Here is a 21,793-nt window from a genome sequence, read left to right as displayed (position 1 = left end):
TCCAAAAAATGGAAAGCATGCAGCAATATTATGAGGTAGGTCTTATCCCCATTCCATGGCTAAGGGCACCATTCAGAAGGGCTAAGTGACTTTTCCAAGTCACACAGCTACGAAGTGGTGGCACTGGTGCTTGTGCAGGGGTCTGGGTGGCCCCAAGCTCTCGTGCATGTTGGTCTTCATCACAGCTGGTGCAGCCGACAGCCACTGGCCCACATCCACATCAGCCAGCTCCTCCTGGGGCTTCTGGGCATGGAACCTCCAACCTTACCTGGCCCTTACGCATTTTCAGGAGCCATGTGTGAGAGTTTTCACGGCTTCTATTTGCAGATATTTAACAGATGTGCACCCCCAAAAAAAAAATCACACAAATTTCTCAGCCTCTCTGTAAAATAGGTCAGTTTGTATTTGGTTTCTCCCAAGTGGTACCTTGAATATCACAGAAGAAAAACCCAGAGAGAAAGGCTGGCTGATGCCAGGTCAATGATGGCAAAGGGGGATCTGATATTTATAAATCATGAGCATGAGATGGAAAATAAAGAAAAAATTGAATCTATTCTTATAAGGTTGGATGAGGAAAAGCAGAAAAATCTGGGCTTCCCTGGTGGCGCAGTGGTTAAGAATCCGCCTGCCAACTCAGGGGACACGGGTTTGAATCCTGGTCCGGGAAGACCCCACATGCCGCGGAGCAACTAAGCCCAGGCGCCACAACTACTGAGCCCACGTGCCACAACTATTGAAGCCTGCGCACCTAGAGCCCATGCTCCGCAACAAGAGAAGCCACCGCAATGAGCAGCCCGCTCACCGCAACAAAGAGTAGCCCCAGCTCGCCGCAACTAGAGAAAGCCCGCGTGCAGCAATGAAGACCCAAAGCAGCAAAAAATTAATTAATTAATTAATCAAAAAAAAAAAAAGAAAAATCTGAACTCTGACAAGACCTATCCATCCCACTTATTCTCACTGTTTCCTGAAGTGCATCTGTGGACAATTCAAAACCAAAATATGGATACTGCATATCCTGAAAATCAGTTTTAAATACTCCTGGAAGCTTTGCCCCTTTACATATCAATCTACACGGTTATCAGCTTGGATCATAAGAAGCTTAGGCCTTGATTCTTTGGAGGACATGAACATCTTGCCATTTGATTCAGAAGCTGGAAGCAGCAGTCTTGGTCTGATTCTGCCTGTAGACAACATACGGGCAGAGTGCCATGGCCACCCCACTGGAGGAGAGCAGGGGCCACTACTACAGGTGTGCAGATAACCAAACCGCTGAAGAAGACCAACACAGTCAGCTTTCACTTGGAATGGACCAAGAGCACGGGATAGCCAAGTGCATCTCCAACCCCTCAGGGCCAGCAGCTTCCCAGGAAGGGAGGTCTGTGCTCAGTAGGTGGTATGGTGCAGGATCTCCAGCCTTTTGGTAAGCTCAGGAGCTTCCTGCCTCCAGGCAGCCAGGCCTAATGCCCACAGGAGACAGGTACCAAAATGATCAGGATTCTAAGAGCATTTCTCACTCACTTTAACTGGGGTCTGTTCTATTCCATCACAGCCTCACAAGAATCGCCACCAGAGACAGACCTTTTTGCTTCCGTGGGAATCCCCTGAAGAGCCACAGTCATAAAAGGTTAACGAGACTGACTTTGTAACCCCACACGCTGCCTGGGCAGCTGCACCCTCAAACCCACGTAACAGGCACACACCGACCCTTTCCAGCTGACAGAGAGCTCCTTGAGGCAGGATCTTTCATGTTGAATATTTCCAGCTCAAATATTCCATCAGAAACATTTGGGCCCCATCTGAGCTCACACGTTCTGCAATGGCCTTGCCCACACCCCTCCTTATCCACCCACAAGAAATAACAGTCTGATGTTCCCTCTCTTCTTCCCTGTCTCTTTGGGAAGGGAAGACGTTACTCACTAACCTAAAGAGTGTATTTAAAAATTGCAGCTGACTGCCATAGTAAATTCATGTCATGTTTTTTATGATAGATAATATTTCAGAGAGACAGTCCTGAATGGAACCAAAAAAAAAAAAAAAAAACTCTTCTTAGAAAAACAATTTCTGTTCGGAAACTCAGCTGTCCGCTTTCAGCTGTTACTTCTACAGAGAAAACACGTTCTGAATTCTGGCAGACAGGCGACAAAGCCAGCTAAGAACTGGTGCATAGAAGGACTTTATGTGTAACTAACACCTAATGTGGGAAACTCCAGTCATGGTACTGCACCTTTAAATCTCATTAAGCCCCTTCTAGGTATCAAAGGTGGGCCAGTCGTGCCACTTCCTGAGTCCTGTCAAGTACAGGTTACAGGAAATTGACAAAAGAGCTTCCATTAGTCTAGCCAAAATTCACATGGCCCTATTATTAAGATGCTGCCTAGTTTGATCACCCTCTTAATCTATCAAAACTCCAAAAGGATAATCTTTTAAAAGCTTCCCCCTTTCCCACCCTTCCAACCCCCAAGTACTTTCCTTTGTTGCTTAAATCAAGGTAAGTTGACTCTGTGCAAAGTTTGGAGGAGAGACATGCTGGTAGCTGGTAGCTGACAAAAAACAAACATGAGACTTTCCTACCTGGAAACAGTTCTCTTTGATTCAAGACTGAACGTCACCACTTTGTAAACAAAGACGATGATTAAAAAATGCTGCCTTGCATTTTTTTTTTAAGCCCAGAGTCTTCTCAGAGTACCTGGCACTCTCAAATACCCCCATGAGGCACACCAGAAGAATACTCAAAGGAATTACGTGCTCTTTGCTGGTTTTGTTTTATAAGCCAGGGGCCATTGAAAGAAAATAGAGCCTCCCGTCCAGGTGTCCCTGCTTGGCAAAATAATCGACGCAGATTAATGTGATCTGGAGGTACAGGACATTAACATCCTCAGACCTCCACAGGCACACCGCCGGGCCAGCTCCAGAGAGGCCCGGAAGGGAAGAGCAAGACCCGCTTGCACTCCTGGCCATGCCCTGATAAGGGCTTTTACTCCAGGACCACGCTGGAAGGAAGGTGCTCCTCCCCCTCACGCAGAACGAGCGGGGAGCTGAACGGGCATGCAAGATGGACGGCCTGCATTATTGATTGAAGACGGCCAGCTGACAGGACACTGTGCCGTCTCCTATTTATTTCCACAAGGTACATCTTTCTCTAAACTGAACTGTCTTTGATTTAAAAGCTGGGGTGTCTCCCCCCACCCCACCCCACCCCCAAAGAAACTGAATCCCATCTCGACACAGCTGCTCAAAGGCGACCTGGTGGCTGTTACCTACAGAGGGGAGCTTTTGTGCTGCCGAAGGGAAGACAAGGCCTGCGCTGTGAACACAAATTTTGATCATCCTATTTAAATACGCTGCGCGTCAATCAGAGAAGTTTGAAGAACATTATAATTACAAAATATACCCCTGCTCTATAATCACTATTGTTTGTTATAGTGGCCTGCATGGTGATAACGGTTTCAATATGTAATCTACAGAACTTACAAATACCCATTTTACCGGTGCGTTTAGGAAATACACTGGGAAGAAGGAGAACAAATAAACGGCGACCACACCGGTCAACGGCATGTTTTGATGCCGGGTTATCCTCCCTGTGACGGCAACAGTGATGATACAGCATTAATGAAATGACCCCCACCCTCGGGGGACATTTTGTGGCCAGAATCCCCTGGCCTGGAACGCTGCGTCAGGACTCTTTGGGTTCATTGAATGATTAACTACTGCCTCAGTTTTACTTCTATCTTGTGTGGATCTTGCAGGACTCAGCCTGAGCCAGACACGCCCCCCACAGTCACCTTCAAGCTGTGTGTCTGTGTGTGTGTCTGTGTGTTCTTAAAAGGCAAGAGCCAGAAAGCCCACAGAGACATCTGGATGGGAGAGGCAGAACTGACGTTATCTGTGTAACTTTTAAAGCCTTTCGCCTACTAAGAGGCAAAGTGAATATGAATTTTAAAAGAGGCCCCTAATACACCCCCAGCTTCCCCTTCACTTTGAAAACCGATTAGCAAAGCTATCCATCCAACATCTCCCCACCCCAGGTGGGCTTCCTTCTCACCCACCTCCCACAGGACCCCCAGCTTCGACAGCAGGACTGTCTGCCAGCACTCCAGGGCCTGGAGAATGGACTGGACAAAACCGGCGACCTTCCTGGGAGCCCCTCATGAGCCATCACAGAGAGGCAAGCTCCAGGCAACAGAAAGAGTTTGCTGTCGCTGGCTTCCTTACACCTACGGTGTTACAGTTTTAGGCTGCTATCCCATGCTGCCCACCACCTGGCCCCAGGCCTGGCAAGTCAGCCTTCCACAGAAACCCTCTGAGTCACAATCTCCCACATCCTGCTGAGTACTCCTGCCGGGAATTTCTGCACCCACCTTTGACAGTGCCCCTTTTCCAGGCCTCCTGCTGCATCAACCTCGATCCTACCGAGTCTCCCCTATATCCACCCACCTCCCTGTGCTACGACACCAGGTCTCTCAGGGTCTCTCTTTTGACACCTGGTATATGCATCCTTCAGCAGAGTTACAGAATTTTAGGGGAGAACGCAGTCCTACACATCACCTAATGCAGCACCGTTAGTTCTTCAGTGAGGAATCCGAGTGCAGACTCGGGATTCACAGTCCGCAGATCAGAGATCTTGCCTCTAGGCCATGCAGCTTCATAAGCTTCTGGAGGGCAAGTTCCTAGCCTGCTGCTTCCCCCCATTCTCTTCAGAGCCTCCTCCGAAGAGAATGGTGCCCTCCCGGTAGAGGAGCATGAAAGAGCTGGTGAACGAAATCCCTGCTGCCATACTGATTTAGGCTGGCTGACTATTCTGAGGCCATAAGTTCTCTTTTTATTATTTCCACAGGGTATAGCTTTCTCCAAAGTAAATTACCTATTATTTAAAGGCCAGGTTGTCCTCACCCCACCTTTTTCTCTTTTCTTCTACTTCCCCTCTCGTCAAACCGAATCCTTTGTCAAGGCAATAGACGTCTTCCTTAATTGCCACAGTTGTTCTTCCCAATTGTCACACCACAGGCTTTCAGTCCAAGGTCCCAAGTTCTGAATCTTGTTCCAGGGAAAGACAGATAAAATCGAATGCCAGGAAATAGGCAGCAGAGGGAAGGAAGCAGGAGTCCTGCCCTTCTCTGAGTCCTGGTTCTTACTTATCAGACTACCACACCCTGTGCTCTGGGGAGGCCATGGTGGCCCTCATTTCCTTTCAAGTCTAACATTAACTTTATCAGGTTTTGTCTGCTTCACTCTCAGGGTTTCGAATCACACTTTCTCCTTTTGAACAAGGCCAGGAAGTGGCCACTGTAACTTGTTAGTGAAGTTACATGAGAATGCACAATCAGGTATACAGTGTGTGTTGAGTTCAGGGGTAACATCAGCTTGAGGTGTACAGGGATGGCTTCATGGAAGAAATGGGATTTGAAATGGGCCTGAAAAGACAAATCAGGTTTGGACAGAGTGTTTCAAGTCGGGGACAGAAGGAGACAAAGTCACAGAAGTAAGATCCAACATGGCAGGAGGTAATTAACCAGGACTGAGTATGAACAATGCACCTACAGATGTCCACCAGTGACACGGTCAAGAGGTTTTCTACCATGACTCAGGAGAGTGGAGAAGAGGGGGCTGGGGAGGAAGAGAAGGATGCAAGGTAGAGAGACCTCTGGGAGGCCAAAGCAACCAAATGTTACTCCTGAGGCCCACAGCCAAAGGCAGAGACCCATCAAAAAGCTGCTGAAGAGTGTTGGGAAGGGCCCTAGGGACATTTTCCCTGCCTGTGTCCCCCTTTCCGCCAGCACCCACCGCAGAAGGGATAATGAAATATTAATTCTATCTGATCTGAGGCCACCCAGGCAGGATCATGTCACATGATACTTTAATGACCACAATTCAGGCAACACAGCCTGGCTGTGAAGGAGGAACTCCTCTCCCAGCCCAAATCCAAAAGGTGATCATGTTACAGGAAGGAACAGGAAGTGGGGCTCAGAACCTTAGCATGGGACCCTCTGAATGCTCCAGGGCCCCTTGAGAGCCTGCTCTACCTATGAAGGATAGACAGGCATCCACCACCTCGCCCCCATTCCCCATCACCACTAACGTGAGCTGTTCTTCCGCGTATGGTGTCACTCCAGAACTAATAAAATGTGAAAGTCTAATTGTATTAGCAATTTCCCATCATATTCTATTAATATGTATCATATTGGTATCCATTTTCACTAATGTGACATGAAAGGCAGTAATGTGATTATTTTTTTAGTGAAAACAAATGCTAATGTAATTAAATGTTGACCACATAGGCTGGGAGATACGGCAATCAGCAGGTATTTGAGACTTTCTTCCTCTAGAAAAAAGAAGGAGGGAGAGGAAGAAGGAGGCGTCAGTCAGAACTAGGAAAAAATATTTTAAGTGTGCCACAAAATTGCATGGTCAAAACCTGCCAACAAAAGAGCTCTTCTCTAGGACAGCGCCTGGCACACTGTAGGCTAACAGGCAGGCTATACAATATAGAGATAAGACATAATTGTTGACATCAGAGAAATCTGGCTTCATACCTTGGATTTTCTAGCTGAGAACTTTGGGCAAGTTCATTCCTTTAAGACTTAGTTTCCATATCTGAATAATGGAGATAATAATAGCACCAAGCTCAGAGGTTCTTGTTAGAATTAAATGAGATCATGCCTGTAAAGCACTTAGCACAGTTACTGGCACATAGTGAATGCTCACAAAATACTAGAAAGTATTGTTTTGCTGCACATAGGAGCAGACTAAAGTTTTTGTCTAATGACGCTGGCTCACGTCCAACATGGAGCCCTCTGGAATACGCTCTGTTGTCCTGGAATAATCTACTTTCTTACAATGAGTGAGATTTTAGGCTCAAATTTCCAAACAGACCAAGTGGAAAAATGTGTTGCTTTTGTTGTTACTGTTTTCATCCAGGTCCTTTGTCCCTTCTTCTTACTAATTCAGAAGTGAAAACCCAAAAGCCCTTTTCTGTGCCCACCAGTTAAGTAAGGGAGGTATTTACCTGGAGACTTGGCCTTTGCCAGGGACGCAGAGGGTATGACCTGACCCCTAAGTGCCTCTGACCCAGGCTCCTAACCAGTTAGGTGGTGGGTGTCCAAACAAGATGTGGCAGGAGAGCCTTTCAGAGGCTTTTCCCCACTAGGGCTCCCGGAGGAGGAAAGCCAGGGACAAGAGAGAGGACCCGAGGGTCCCTTGTGCTTGTTTCCCAGCAGGATCAGCACAGGACAACGTGAGTTTTGGATCCTGAAGGCTGCCAGAGCATTTTCTGCCCAGAGTGGCACCGCATCATCTCCAAGTTCCCTTCTGACTGCAAGAGCCTCTGGCTCCACAACACTCACCTGAATGAATCAACCTACTTAGCCATCGAGTTCAACTTCTAACAAGCAACTCAAAGCTCTTCCATCTTCTGGCAACCCTAAAACAGAACTTTCCCCTGGATATTTGGAAAGTTCATCTATGAAATAACAGTGGGCTTGTCCGAGGTGCCTGGTGTCCTTCAGTGCCAGGACACACTGAGAATTTCATTTTTACACCAGAGAATTCCATATACTTGGAGTTTTATGTAATTTAGCATTATATTGGACTGCTCTTTTCATAAATGAGGTTTACCTGCTAAGTACTATGCTCAGCACTGTATTTCATACTCACATCAACCCTCTGAGACAGGCACTAGTAACCCCACTTTACAGATAAGGCAGCTTAGACTGAGAGAACAGCCAGGAGGGGCAGAACCAAGAGTTAAATCCAACATTTTTCTCCAGAGAGCCACCTGCCTTTGTGGGGAAATGCCTTTTCTTGGCGAGGTTACTAGAAGCTCACTGAGGACAGGACTTGCCTTTCACCAAATCCAGTGAAATTAGGAACTCTGGGTTTGATCCCTGCCTCCACCTCTCACCAACTTTGTGAACTACTACATGACCTCTCCAAGCAGGGTAGCCGCGTAATTTAGAGTCCAGATCAGGACACATCTGAGACTGAAAGGGAGAATTAATCAGCCAGGACACTGGGATGACAGACAAATCAGGGCTGTCCTAAGGAAATGGCGACATGTGTTCCCTCAGAGCCTCACATACTCATTTGCAAAATACTGCAAAATAGGGAGGTTGGATGAAACATCAAGGTCACCTCCAGGACTGAAAACTTGGATTCTCTGAGTATAGTATAAGAGGGCAAATATATTCATTTGGACAGGTAAGCAGGAACACAAAGTGGTGAATATTGGGGATCCAATGAGTGCACAGGAAGGAAGTGATATAACAGGAGTGCGTTTGTTTAAATTCTGAAAAACACATAAGAGAAACACATGAAAGAAAAGCCACCTCTAATCTCACTGACTATAGCCCTCCTGGTGCATTTGTCTTCCTTGATTTGTACCTATGTTTCGACAACATAACTACATATAAACATGTATTTTTTTCATCAAAAAGTGGTGACACTGTCAGCCTGCACTGTGCTTATTCTCATGTCAGCATATAAAGACTTACCTAATAAGGTAATAGCGGCATAATATTCCATCGCATGGATGACACCGTACATGTCAACATTTTCGTTCTTACTGGACATTTAAGTTGCAACCAACTACTTCACAAACCCACTGTAAAGAATGTCATCATACACGTGTCCTTATATAGACACAATACTCCTGCTATTATTTTACTTTTAGGTACTTAATAAGATCGTTTTAAATTCTAAGAAATCCAGTCAAACTACTCACCAGAAAGTCTGTACCAATATACCCATTCCCACCAATACCATATGAGTCTGCCCATTTCCCTGCACACCTGCCAGCATCAAATTATTTCCACTTTTGCAAATCTCCCAGGTGAAAAAAATTATGTTACTGTTTAATTAACAATTCTTTAATAACTAGTGAGGCTGAGTATCTTCTCAAATGTTTATCAGCCATTTTTCCTGTAAAACTACAAAAGTACTTTTCCCCATTTTTTCTGTCGGTTGTCCTTTACTTTCTGCTTTGTAAGACCTCTTTGTATACTAAGAATATTAATCCTTTATATGTGATACAAATATCTTCTCCCAAAAGTTGGTCATTTGTCTTATAAATTGGTTTATATTGTCTTTTGTCATATACAAAACTTTGTGCTTTTGAGTGTTACGTTTCCATTCTTCTTCCAAGCCTCTGGGGTTCCTGTCTTCCTTTGAAAGGTATTCTACCCCCAAGTTTATTAGAATATTATCCACAGAAGTTCTGAGGATGGAAGTCCCCTGGAGTCTTATGGAAAGAGGGCTGGGTTGGAGCCAGGTCTCATCTGCCTTGTGGGATCCCTGGCAAGGCCAGGGGAACACGTGCAACAAAGCTGCTCCCACTTCACTCCCCAAAAGCCTCAAGGGGCAGAGAAGAGTGGATCTGTGCTGCCAGGGGTCTGGGAACCTAGCTCAGAATTCCAGTGAAAGGAAAAAAGTTCCTAGAAACCCCAGGTTTTATTTTAAGAAGTCATTAGAATTTTGTTTTCTACTTCATAATTTATTGAGATTTATTTTGTTACAAAAGTAATATTTTGATTACTAACCAACCAAATCATTTAACTTCCCCTCCTTGAAATCATCCACCAGATTTATGGGGCAGCCCCAGATAGCTCCAGAGGTATCTAAACCCCAGTCTGAGGCATTTTGAACATTGTTTTAAAAATTAGATCAAAGCAGAGAGGAGGGAAAGTGTCCAGTTGACAAGTTCTACGGGTTAGGGAACTCAAACCTCCTTTCAGGACCTACCTACCTGACCTACCTATCATGGGAATCTGGCCTGACTGCCAAACCAGAGGGCGTAGGGTCTAGAATTCCAGAACCTCTTTGCTGATGCCCCCTTTCCCTCCCCACTCCTGCCCTTCTCCCACAGTGGTGTCCCAACTCCTTTCCTTCCTTCCACTCACCCAGCCTTTCCTCACCATCCCAAACTCCTTGAGATCCCCCCCCCCCCAGTTTTCCAGCATATTCTCTGGTGGGGCTGCATTATTCCTGCCTATTTTGGAGCCACAGATCAGAGACCTGCAACCAGCCATCCAAAAGGCTTCAACAAGCAAAGCCCTCCTTTACTGAAGGAGTAAGCACGGAACATGGGCCGGTGCTGAAGCAGAAATCTGAGTGCAGACACCGCACTCAGGGGCAACTTAGTGACCCTCAGCCTCTGATGTATGAAATGGGGCAAAAACAGAAATACTTCATAGGGCTCTAGGGAGAATCAAATGAGTTAATATAGTAAACGTCCTTAAAACAGTACCTGTCACAAAGTAAGGACTCAACAAATGCTGCTGTCCATATTATTATACCATATGTACGTGCTCAGAGCTGCCAATGAATGACTGGTTCTCGTGTCACTGCTTTTACTCATAAGAATAAGTCACCCCCTGTCCCAAAAGCAAGGAGGGATGGAGGCTGAAGTGTTGGGTGGGGTGTGGTTTGAAGCATGGTGCCAACCAAGCAGATTTGTTAGGATAAGTAACCTGCCTGCCTGTCCCGTGTGGCGCTTGCATTCTAGGCTGCTCCAGAAAAGATCAGCAGAACTGTGCCTTGGTTTGTGTCACTTCCAGCAAAAAAAAAGATTTAGATGAGAAACAGCAGCCCCTGGAGGCCTGGTTTTTCAGATGGATTTACTTGGCATAAGTTCATACCATCCCAGAGTCTCACATTCCTTCTCTTGGGTTTATGCGGAAGTGGGGCTCCCAAGCTTTTCACTCTCTCCTCTCAGTTCTGAAGCAGCATTGCAACTTGCCACTGCTGTACCATTTTCATTCCAGCTGCCCGTGGGGTCCTATTCCCAGCATGGCCCTACCTCTTGCTAAATGACAAAAGATCAAAGCTTTCATAAAGCCACAATGGAAGGGAAGGAGAGATCAGGTTATCTGGGCCATTCACTATATACACACACAGGCATGTATGCACTCGCTCATGTACACTCACACACACACCCTCTGCCAGATTATAAACTGCAAAACCAAATAAGTCATGAACTCTTATGAGGGACGAGGGGGAAAAGCCATGCCAGAGAGATAACACTGTCAAATTTCAGACATGAGCAGGTTTTTGTGTGTGTGGGCTCCAAACCAGGGGTTTGGGATGGAAGAGCTAACAGCCCCTTAGAACTAAAGCAGCTCAACCGGGTGCCACTATAATAAATCAAAATCAGTTATGTAAAGTGTAAAATTATCATTTGGAAATCACTCTCTCTGAATAATTCAATCACTGACTTTCACATCAAACAACCATTTCAACCACCCACACACACAGTTCAGTCTCACACTGGTCTTAAACTCACTTTAATTATCAGCATTAACCTATCACATTACTATTTCATTCCTATTTCATCCTGGGGGAGGGGTCAGTGATTATGATAAATCACAATGAACGAGAAAGACTTTCAGCTGTCCTTCCACACAGTTCCAGAGTTCCCTTGATCTCACAGTGACAGGTCTGCCTTTGGCCCAGGAAGGGACAAGGACAGATAAGCAGCCTCCCTCTTGACAAATGCATTACGGATGCCAGTCAGGACAAAAAGGCCAAAGAACCCAGCTCTGCGCTGTGCATGGCCGTCTCCCATGCCTACATCCCAGGCTGAGCAGAGATGCCCACCTGCCCCTCTGGCTAGTGGGTGGAACATGTGAATCTATGGAAACAAGTTTCACCAGCAGCCTAGTTTTCATATAGCCCACTGAGCAGCCATTACCCTAAAATAATAACAACAACAATTCTTTAAACACATACATATGTCTAAAGCTAATCAGTTACCCCCGCAAAGAAACGCTTACTGAGCCTCAGAAGGAGAGTGTCCTATTATATTCTTTTGGGGGGCTCTGGCCCTTGCCTTAGTGATCCCCAAGAAACTGCACAAGAATGGACACGTGGTAAAATATTTCCTTTAGGGGGTGAGGGTTTCCTCCGTTGCTGGCTGGGAGTCCAGCTTCCTAGATCTGCATATCTAGGGCTGTCCTCCACCCCCAACTGACACTCCCTCCCCCTCACCTTTCAGATCTTCTGGTTTCCATATATTTAATAGTGAAAGGATTACCATAAGGAAAATCCAACAAGAAAATAAAGATGTTTGTATATAGATGTCCACTTGCAGCATGCTACAAGAGGGAAAGAAGAAACGACCTAAATTTCAACTACAGCACAGGGCATAGGTTGAATAAATTGTGGCACATCCATTCAGTGGGATGCACTTCAACCGCTGAATATCATGCTGCACACGTACGTGCATTCACAGGCAATGGAGAGCTGTTCATAGTACATTGTTAACAGAAAAAAAGCAAAAGCAGGTGAATCATATGAAAGCACATGATTATGTTTGATTCTATTTTTTTAATATGTAAAAAGAAGGAGGACAAATTATGTTAGGATATATCCAAAATTCTAATGATGGTTATATTTGTCTGAAAAGTACTATTACAGGTGACGTTTATTCTCATTTTCTACTTTATTTCTATCTATATTTTCTAATTAGTCTACAAAAGAGCAGGTTAATGGAGTGGTTAAGAGCGTGGACCTGGAACCAGTCTTCCTGGAGTTAAATCTAGTTCCACCACTTAGGGATGTGACCTCTGGGGAGCTATTTAACACTGCAGTGCCTCTGTTTCTTTATACATAAAGTGGGGAAATAATGATACTGACCTCTCAGGATCATTGTGAGGAGCAGCTGGGTTAATTCTGTGGCGCACTTACAACATAAATGGAACCTATGGAACACAGTAAACATTACGTAAGTCTTTGCTACAATTATTCAGATAATCATACAATTCTCACATAATTAAAAAAACCTGGGGGCCTCAGGCCGGCTGTCAGATCTTAGACACATTCGCATCTCTCGGCCTGAGTTTTCTCAACAGGAAAATGAGTGAATTAGATAGATGACCTCAAAGATCCGTCCCTGTTCTGTGACGGCAAAATTCAACGGGGATGCTTCTAGTGGGCCCTGAGCGTAGCACGGAGGGTAAAGGGGACACTTCAAAGCAGGCTGCAGCGGGGACTGGTGGGAAAGGGAGCGATGGGGCCCCTGAGACAGATCAGAGCGGGGCTGGGGGGAGGGGGAGTCGCCAGAACGCCAGCCAAGGCGAGCTGCCTCCACACTCAACTGTGTGATTAAGTGACTGGCTTCTCGTTTTCACAAAGCCAGACTCCAGCTCAAAGAACCTCGGGGACTATTTTAAAGAAAAGTTATTCCTTTGTTTTTAATTGTAATTACGTAGGTATTTTAGAATTTTTAAATGGTGCAATTTACAGGTCACTTCCATGATGCGCTGGATACCCTTCACTGGAGGGCGAGAGCGTAAGTTTAAGAGCACTGCTGTGTATTATTTTGTGATTAGCAAAGTGCATTTATGCAATTGTGAGTAGAACAGAGATACTGGGATATTTCAAGACTTCATTAAACATGCCAGAACTTTTACAAATTTATGTGAAGCCAAACTTTATTCATGTTAAGATTTCATTCATCCTTCTTCCCATACTTTGACAAAATGTTTAAGTTAGTTTCTCATTTTATTTGTCTACTGAGTTCCCTAAGTTAGGGAAATTAGTATTGTGTGTGTGTGGTTTGATTTAATTAGCAATTGGGGAAATCGGCCTGGCATGTTTCATGGAAGCTTGGGGAAATTGTCAATTAGCATTGTGTTAATTGGTGTCTGCCGTCCTTGCTTTTTAGTTTTTAACCCCTTTTACCTTGTTCCCTCTTTCAGTATGTAAAATCTGGCTGTTTATTATTCTTTAAATAAAGGATTAATTGCCTGAATTCCTGCCTCTCCTCCGTGTCCTTTTTCTCCCCGAGCAGATGGGGAGTTGGGCAGGCCCACGGTGGCGGCCTTGTTTCTTTCAGGCCCTGGTCCTCCCTGGCACAGGAGGAAGTGCTCTCTGCTGCACTGCCCCGTGCCCAGCCTGAAGCTTCCTCTCTGCTGTCCTCCGTGCCCGCTGGACCCTTCTGTCCACAATCACTGAAAATCTCGCCTGGCTCTCGGGTGACCCCCAACTGCTCCTTTTGCTGCAGTGTGCAGCTGATACACTGAATTTGAACAGCTCATGCTGTCTGGCCCAATCAGCTCCCCCCTGGAGGAGACACACCAAAGGCAGGAAGGAGGCTACATTTAAGGGCCTCCTGGGAGCCAGGCTCTTTTAATCTCACAGTATCCCCAAAATGTAGGTTTACATTAAAAAGTCTGGGATTCAACTCCATTGGTGGGATGCAAGATGAGCCTCTGTCTGGTCTTGTTCAACACTGTCCAGTCCTTTGTACACCATATGGTCCTTGGACCAGCAATACTGGTATCGCTGGGAGCCTGACAGCAATTCAGAACCCCAGCCCTCAATGAGATCTACTAAGTCAACATCTGCATTTAACAAACTCCCCAGGAGATTCACATCACATTAATTGTGAGAAGCACTGGCCTAGTGCAGTGCTTGGCCTATAAAACTTGACTCTGTTGCTAGAGTGCTTGCTGTACCCCGATATCTGTGGTCTTCTTTCCCACGGTCACAGAAGTTTGGACTGGGCACTTAGCTGTCCAGGCAAAGAATACATTTCCCGGACTCCTTGGCAGCTACATTTTGACCACATAACCAAGTTCTGGCCAATCAAATGTAAAGGGAAGTTTCTAATGGCAGCCTCCAGGATACTTCCTTAAGAGAGAAGCCACATTCCACTCACCTCCATCTCCACCCATTCCACTGCTTGGAACATGGATGGGATGGCCACAGCTCGACCTTGGGCCATGAGGTTGTGGGGTATGCTTTGGGGCTGGCAGAGTAGAAATGTGGAAGGAGACTGGGTCCCTAGGGACTTGACAGGGCAGTGCCCCCAACTTTACCTTGTACTGCCTCCCCCAGATTCTAAACTTAAGCCATTTTTCTTTGTGGGGGGGGGGGGAAATCCTGTCTTCCATAGACCAACCAACTTCTGACTAATACAGAATCCAAAGCCCACCTTGTCTACATAACACATAATGCCTCCCAAAGTAAAGAGTAAGTGAGATGAGGATATCACCCATGGAGTATAGGACAAGGACCAGTGACCAGAGGTTCCTTGAAGTCAGGTTTCCGCTCAGCAAAATACTTGCCAATAATCAGAACTGTCCAACTGTGAAATGAACTGGCTACCTCACTAGCAAGCATCCTTGTCACTGGAAATGTCTGAGCAACAGCTACAGAGCCATCTTCCCAAGCTTCCAAATGCTGCAGAGGACATTCCTGCCCTGGGTAAAATACTGACCATCTTCCAACTCTAACATCTTTTCTTCAGAGAATTGTAGTGGGGGTGGCGGGGGGGAAACCATAGTCAGGGCACAATGGATTTCAAATCGTAAATGCATCCTAGTCACTGAACCAAGTTAGGAACTTCTCTCTTAGCTTCCACTTCCACACCTCAATCACAGAACTCTGTGCCCTTTATTTATCTGCTGCCTCTCCGTTTGCACAGGCCCTTCTATCAGCTCTCGTTATCACTGGGCTGGGAGTCCGGGCTTACACTTCACACACTCTCGGGTCTCTCTGGTCAGGTTCTGCCAAAGGGAGGCACTGGTGAGAGATCAGAAGGTGGGAGAAGGAGAAAATCTTCCTGCTAGTTTTCCAGCCATCAGAGGCAGCTCTGGCGCTGGCCAGCAGTTGCCATAGCGGCAGCGGGGTGGAGTCCTTCCTGATTCCAGCCGCCAGGAGGGTGGCAGCAGCACCTCCCAAGCAATTCCAGCAGCGCAGCCTGGGCTCAGGTGCAGGCTCCCGTCCAGAGGGATTAGCAGCTTCCTCATCTCTAGGTATTGCCTCTACTTTCTTCTGCTCCTCGCCAACTACCTACTTTCTCCCTTTTGCTCCCCCAGCGCTTCCTTCCGACGCCTCTGTAACCAATTCCCTGCATTAAATCTCCTCTGTGTGAAATACCTCCAATGCTTCCTGTTTTCCTGGCTGGAGCCTGACTCATGCAATCACCAGCACTCCTGGGTCTCTCTTCTCCCCTGAGGCATCCCCAGTGCATGTCCCAGAGGGGAACACATATCAAATTAGCACCCAGCAGCAACAGCACCCACCAGCCTTTCCGGCCCTAGCTGATCCCCGAGCTGCCATCCATCATATGCAGGCAAGACTGGAGGGCTGTAGAGTCTTCAACTTAACACCTGACAATCGGAGCTGATGAGGCTGCACTCTGAGACAGATCCATGGCTTCCATTTCTCACCAGCATTTTAGCTCCCCAGGCTAGCTGTCATGTAGCTGGTCTCACTGAGAGGACACTAAAGGACCCATTTTTCAGGAGTTGGCTTATGCTAGCAGAACGCCATTCCCATGTGATATTTATCAACAAGAAACTCTCGAACACGCTCCCATACCTCAGTCCCCCAGATTTAACTACTAGACAGCCCCCATTTATAAACGAGCAAATGAAGTCCTTCTCTTTCATAAGGAGAGCAGGAAAATTCTCTGCTTCAGGGTTTCTTCAAGAGCTCCCCTGGGAGAGAGACAATTCCAGAGAGGATATCTCTGCCAGTCCTACCCCCCTCCTTCCAGCTCAGGTTCCAGGATAGGTTCTGGGCCAGTTGGTTGGTTGTGGGGAGGACTGGGATCAGAGAGCCAAGATAAGGGAGCTTGTGAATTTTCTACTCAACTCACTCCATCTCTCATTCCAGAAAATACACTATCGACAGAATTGCAACCACTACACCCCTTAAATCAGTCCATTGAGTTAGGTAAATTTATACCCCCATCAGGAAAATACATTTTGGTACATTTCTCTCATTGTCCTATTTGCGTAAAAACTCTGATATAAGCCTATGGGAGCCAGCACAGGTCCAGAGTTAAAACCTACTGCAACCCCAGGATCTGAAGGCCTCGTATCTGCTTTGGAGGAGGGATGGCCTTCTCAAGGCCAACTGATCTCCAGAGAAGTTTAGGGGACACTTCTACACAGTGGTAGTAGGGTCTGCTATGGGAAATGGTTCATAAATATGTAAAATATACTTATCATTTGTAGATGCACCTTAGAACACATCCCAACAGTCCTGGTGGAGGATCAGGGTGTATTTGTGGGATGTGGGTCCTGACTCAGCCCACCAGGAGAGCAGATAACTGCCCACGCCCAGGTCTCCAGAACACCCAGCTTCTGTCAGGTGAGGACAGAGTGGGACCATGGTGAGAGCCAGGAACTCTGGAGTCCCCTGGAGAGACCTGACCCACACCTGGCTGCCACTGTTTCATTTCCATGCAGTTCTCCCAACCCCCAAAGGGCTCTGTGGGTAACTCTGGGAGTACCTGGGGCTGGTGGGGAATAGAAAATGCCACAAGTGGAAAATTCCCAGTGGGTCACATTGATGAACAACACTAAAAATCTCCTTCATGTTTTTCTCTATCAAGAATGCCTTCCTTTATTTCAGTTTATGCTCATCTCCCCTCTCCTGGAAGTCTATGTCGACTGGGGGCAGGTTCATACATTAAACACAATTAGTTGTAGAAATCCTGGGTTGTAATCAGAGTACTAGCATGTTTCTCTTCTCCTCTCTCTGTCCTCGGTCTCTGTCTCTTTGTCTCTCTGTCTGTCTCTCTCTATATATGTATATATATAGTCTCTCTACACACACACACTCACATCCTACATATACTGTGTGTGAGTGTATGTTTTGTTTAAAAGGGCAGAATGAGGAAAAGAACCCAGAAAAGACAGGAAAAAGCATGGCTAGAGAGTAGGACAATCAAAATAATTAATAACTAGCATTTACTATATGCCAGGCACCTTGCTAGTGTCTCTGTATTGTCTCAGTATTTTTTCCAATTTTGGTCATGTCCGTGTACACTAATAGTATCATTGCTAAATGTTTTTCTTCCAATATATTTACTCATTCATTACTATTTTAGGAGAAAAATCTCACAGTATCATAATACAACCATGGGTTTGATATGCTCTTTTTTGGCAAAATACATTGGAATAATAAATATAGCTATAATATTCAATGAACTGGTCAACAAACATTACCTATAGCAGCACCTATAACCTCATCTGGGGAAACACCACAACATGCATGTACTCTTCACGACAACTCCATGCTATATGACAACTGTCCCCACTGAGCACTGGGCCGATCAAGACTCACAAAGGTTAAATAACTTGCCCAAAGCCCAAGGGAGTAAAGTCACCTGAGTCAATGGAGGAAACGTTCCAGAGGCAGGGAGTGGCCAAGAGTGTCCAAAACCACAGAAGGGCTGAGTTTGCCAAAAGTGCAAAGGATCCCTTTGAACTTGGAAAGTCATGGGCCCGTATGATATGGATTTGAAGAATAGAAAGGTGGGAGCAGAGGTAATAAGTGAGCAGTTCAGGAACTTGCAAAGGGAGATGAGAGGGACACAAGAGTTTGCACTCAATGTGACTGACTATGAAGTCCAATCATGTCCACAGCTGCTTCCCAATGCAAACCTCAGAATTGTGATTCCCATGTTCCTACTTCCCCCTGGTGAAAGCAACATGAGCTGCGGGCATATAAAAGATATCGCAGACGCCTAAAAAATGAGTATCCAGGTTTTCGAGGTCAGGTGATAGCATCAGCCAGGTGGCAGTGAAAAGTCTAGAAGGAAAAGCATGCGTCTCAGTTAAGATGGTGACCCTCAGAGCTCTTGGCATCCATCCCAGGGAGGAAATGCCCTCACACTGAGGCCACTGCTGAAACTGCTCCCCATCACAGCCGCTGCTCACATCTACCTCAGGGCAGGAACCTCACTGAGGTTGGCATCTCCTCCTTAAAAAACTGAACACCCTCGGGAGGGCAGCAGATGCTAAAGTGCAAGAACGATAAAGAGGGCTCCAGCCTCCACCATCTCTGGAGGTGAGTTTATAACCATTTAAGGGAGCACTTAAATTCCAAGAGAAGAGCCTTTTTGGATGTCAGGCATCCTCTCCCCTTAACCGCAGATGTGGTACTGGGTCAACCAGAGTGTGTTTACGATAGTTGTTTTGGAACCACTGAGAAAGACAAAGACCAGGTCCTCCTTCCTCCCGCCCCCCAGCCAGGTCAAAGGACAGGCTGAGGATGAGGACAGAGTGGGAAACCGCTTGTATTCGGGGACAGACGATGGGTATCATCAAGCATGCAAATCATCTGTGAGAGCTAAAACTTCTCCCAAGAGGTAAAACTTTCATTTCCTGGAGACTGGCTCTATCCAAAGCAATCCTTGGGAACTGAGATCAGAGTTGAATCAAATTTGCCAACTTTATTTTCCCTTTCTATGTAATCCCTCAACCCATCTCCCCTTCTCTCCTCCCTGCATCCTAGTCCTGAGAGCCCTCTCCTACAGAGCTCCCAGCAGCACCAGCAAACAATGAGAGAGGCACAAAGCAGGGAGAAAGAGCATCCCTGCCTACTCCTCCGGAAACATGCACAATCACCCACTGGCCTGCTGGACCCATCCTCCCACCCAGCACCAGGCAGCCCTGAGGTGAGGTCTACCCAGGATGTCTCATTTCCTTCATCTCTGCCTAAGCGGAGAAAAGAAGAAGGGTGAACCAGTCCTACAGCAGGAGGCTCCCGGCAGCTCTGAGGACGGTCATTTTGATCAGGAATTGCTGGTCAAGGGCTGTTTTAATCTTGGCAGAAGGAGAAGAGAGCAGGCTTATTTTTTGTGACTGTTTCCAGCTCTAGAATTCTACTTGTAAAAGCCTAACCATGAACTTGATGACCTACCCAAGCCTGACACTACACTCCTTCGGTCCTCTATTTCCCAGGATTTATAACCCAGCAAGGAAACCTGCACCCCCGGCTGACAGACAAAGCCTGTTTTTTCAATAAATAAGTGACCATTTACAGGTTGACAATGCAAACCAACAGAACACGCACGTGATGCTTTCCTGGGAGGCTTGAGAGCAGGTCGGACTGGACTGGGTGGATGATCTGAGAATGGGCCTGGCCTTGGACAGCCGGGGACTGCATGCTAGTGAGGAGGATGCTTGCAAAATAATAGAGTCATAATAACAATAGAAAGATTGATGACAATAATTAAATATTTTCAGTGATGCACACATCACTGTAGAAGTAGTGTCATACTATTTTCTCTTTTATTCTTAAAAGTTATTTCCACCTGATAGGTTAAAGTGCATTCCAAGTGCTCAAATGCATTCATCTTCTCCTCAGCCCATCTCCTCTCTACTCTCATGCTGTTTAAGACATCAACATCCTTCCAGACTGTGGAGCACCAAGTCTGGGAACATCTGACTGAACCACCCTCCTCAAGTTCTGTGGCTCATTTCTTTGTAGCATTTCACATCACTTTGTTTCTCCATCCTGTTACCAGCACCCCAAGTCAGGGACCTCTCTCCTGGACAGCTGTAATTGCTCCTCACTGGCCTCTCCATCCTGTCATTGGCTCTTAATTCTCAACTAGGCGAGGGGCCGAAGGACTCCCCTGCCCACAGCTGTCAGTCGCTTTGGCATTCTCATCCCTGGAAGTCTTTCATCTCGACTCCCAGGACACAGTGTTGGTGCCTCTTTACGCCACCTACTAATACCTTAATGCCAGTGCACAGTTCTTTATCTGCAATTCCAAAAGGGAAAAAGCTCTGAAAATGAAAAAAAATTTGGAACTTACATGATGGTAAGACTTGTCATGAAGCTATTTAAAAATTTTATTTGCCTCTCCTAGAATTTTCATATATTTCATTAGAAAAATATTAACATCTTTGTGGAATAATTCCCCAGGCCCCACAAAGGGTATTATAAATTATACTGGATACACACCATAATATCTTGCTAAAATCAGAAAAATTCTGTATTCCAAAACACACATGGCCCAAAGGGTTTTAGATAATGAATATGGGGCCTGCATTAACTTGCACTGGAGTCATGACTCGTTGTGTCTTATATCTAGTTATCAATCAGGGAATCCTCAAATCGGGCACATACTATACAGAAGGCAACTTTCCAGGCAGTGGAGGCATGTAACAAGTTAAAATGCATGACCCTTGACCAGAGTTCTTCCAGAACGTCCTGAAGACCTAAAGCAGCATCAACATGCTTTGGGCCCAATGAAGGAATCTGATGAGAAAGGCATCATGGCAGACTGGATGCTCAGGAAGAATGTTGCAGAGGAGGTTTACCTTATGCTGAACGGTAAAGAAAAAAGAGAAAAAGCAATAAAGGCCTGGGATGGCAGTCCAGGGGTGGGCACGTAAGTGAGAAATTCACAAGGGCTTGCAATTTAGTTGACTATACTGAACTGTTAGACTCATGTATGGTCATAGGACAGCTGGCCACTGTTCATACAATTATACTTCTTAGAAAACTACTCCTTCTGCTGCTACCAGTGTCCCTACCAGCACTGCAGCCAAAATGTCATCTGGATCCTCAGCAACATTGGGTGAGAAAGCCTACTTCCATTACAAGTACTATTTATGGAACGTGCGATGAATGCCAGGGCTGGTGAAAATGCGGCTGCAGAAGTAGCCAAGGTCAGATCATTAAGGGCCTATTTAGCAGGTGGCAAGTCTAGTGGCTGAGATTATGAACTCAACATTTAACAGCTCAGCAACCCTAGGGAGGCTGCTTAATCCTTCTGTGCCTCAGTTTCTTCATCTGCACTAGGGGGATGCTGCTGCTGCTGAGGCTGATATTACCCAATTCGTTCAAGTATTGTGAGGATTCAATGAGAATATGCAGGTAAAGCATTTAGAAAATATTCAGCAAATGTTAGTTGTCATTATATTACCATTCAAAGGAACTTACGGCCAAAAGAAAGCAGCTGAAGGGTTGTGACATGGTCGGATTGGCATTACATGACCTCAGGTGCACATGTAAAGTCTGGCTTGAAAGGGAGGAGGCTGGAGGCAAG

The sequence above is a fragment of the Delphinus delphis genome, chromosome 12, assembly GCF_949987515.2.
Source record: "Delphinus delphis chromosome 12, mDelDel1.2, whole genome shotgun sequence".
In the NCBI taxonomy this organism is placed as follows: domain Eukaryota; kingdom Metazoa; phylum Chordata; class Mammalia; order Artiodactyla; family Delphinidae; genus Delphinus; species Delphinus delphis.
This window is presented reverse-complemented; position numbering follows the sequence as displayed.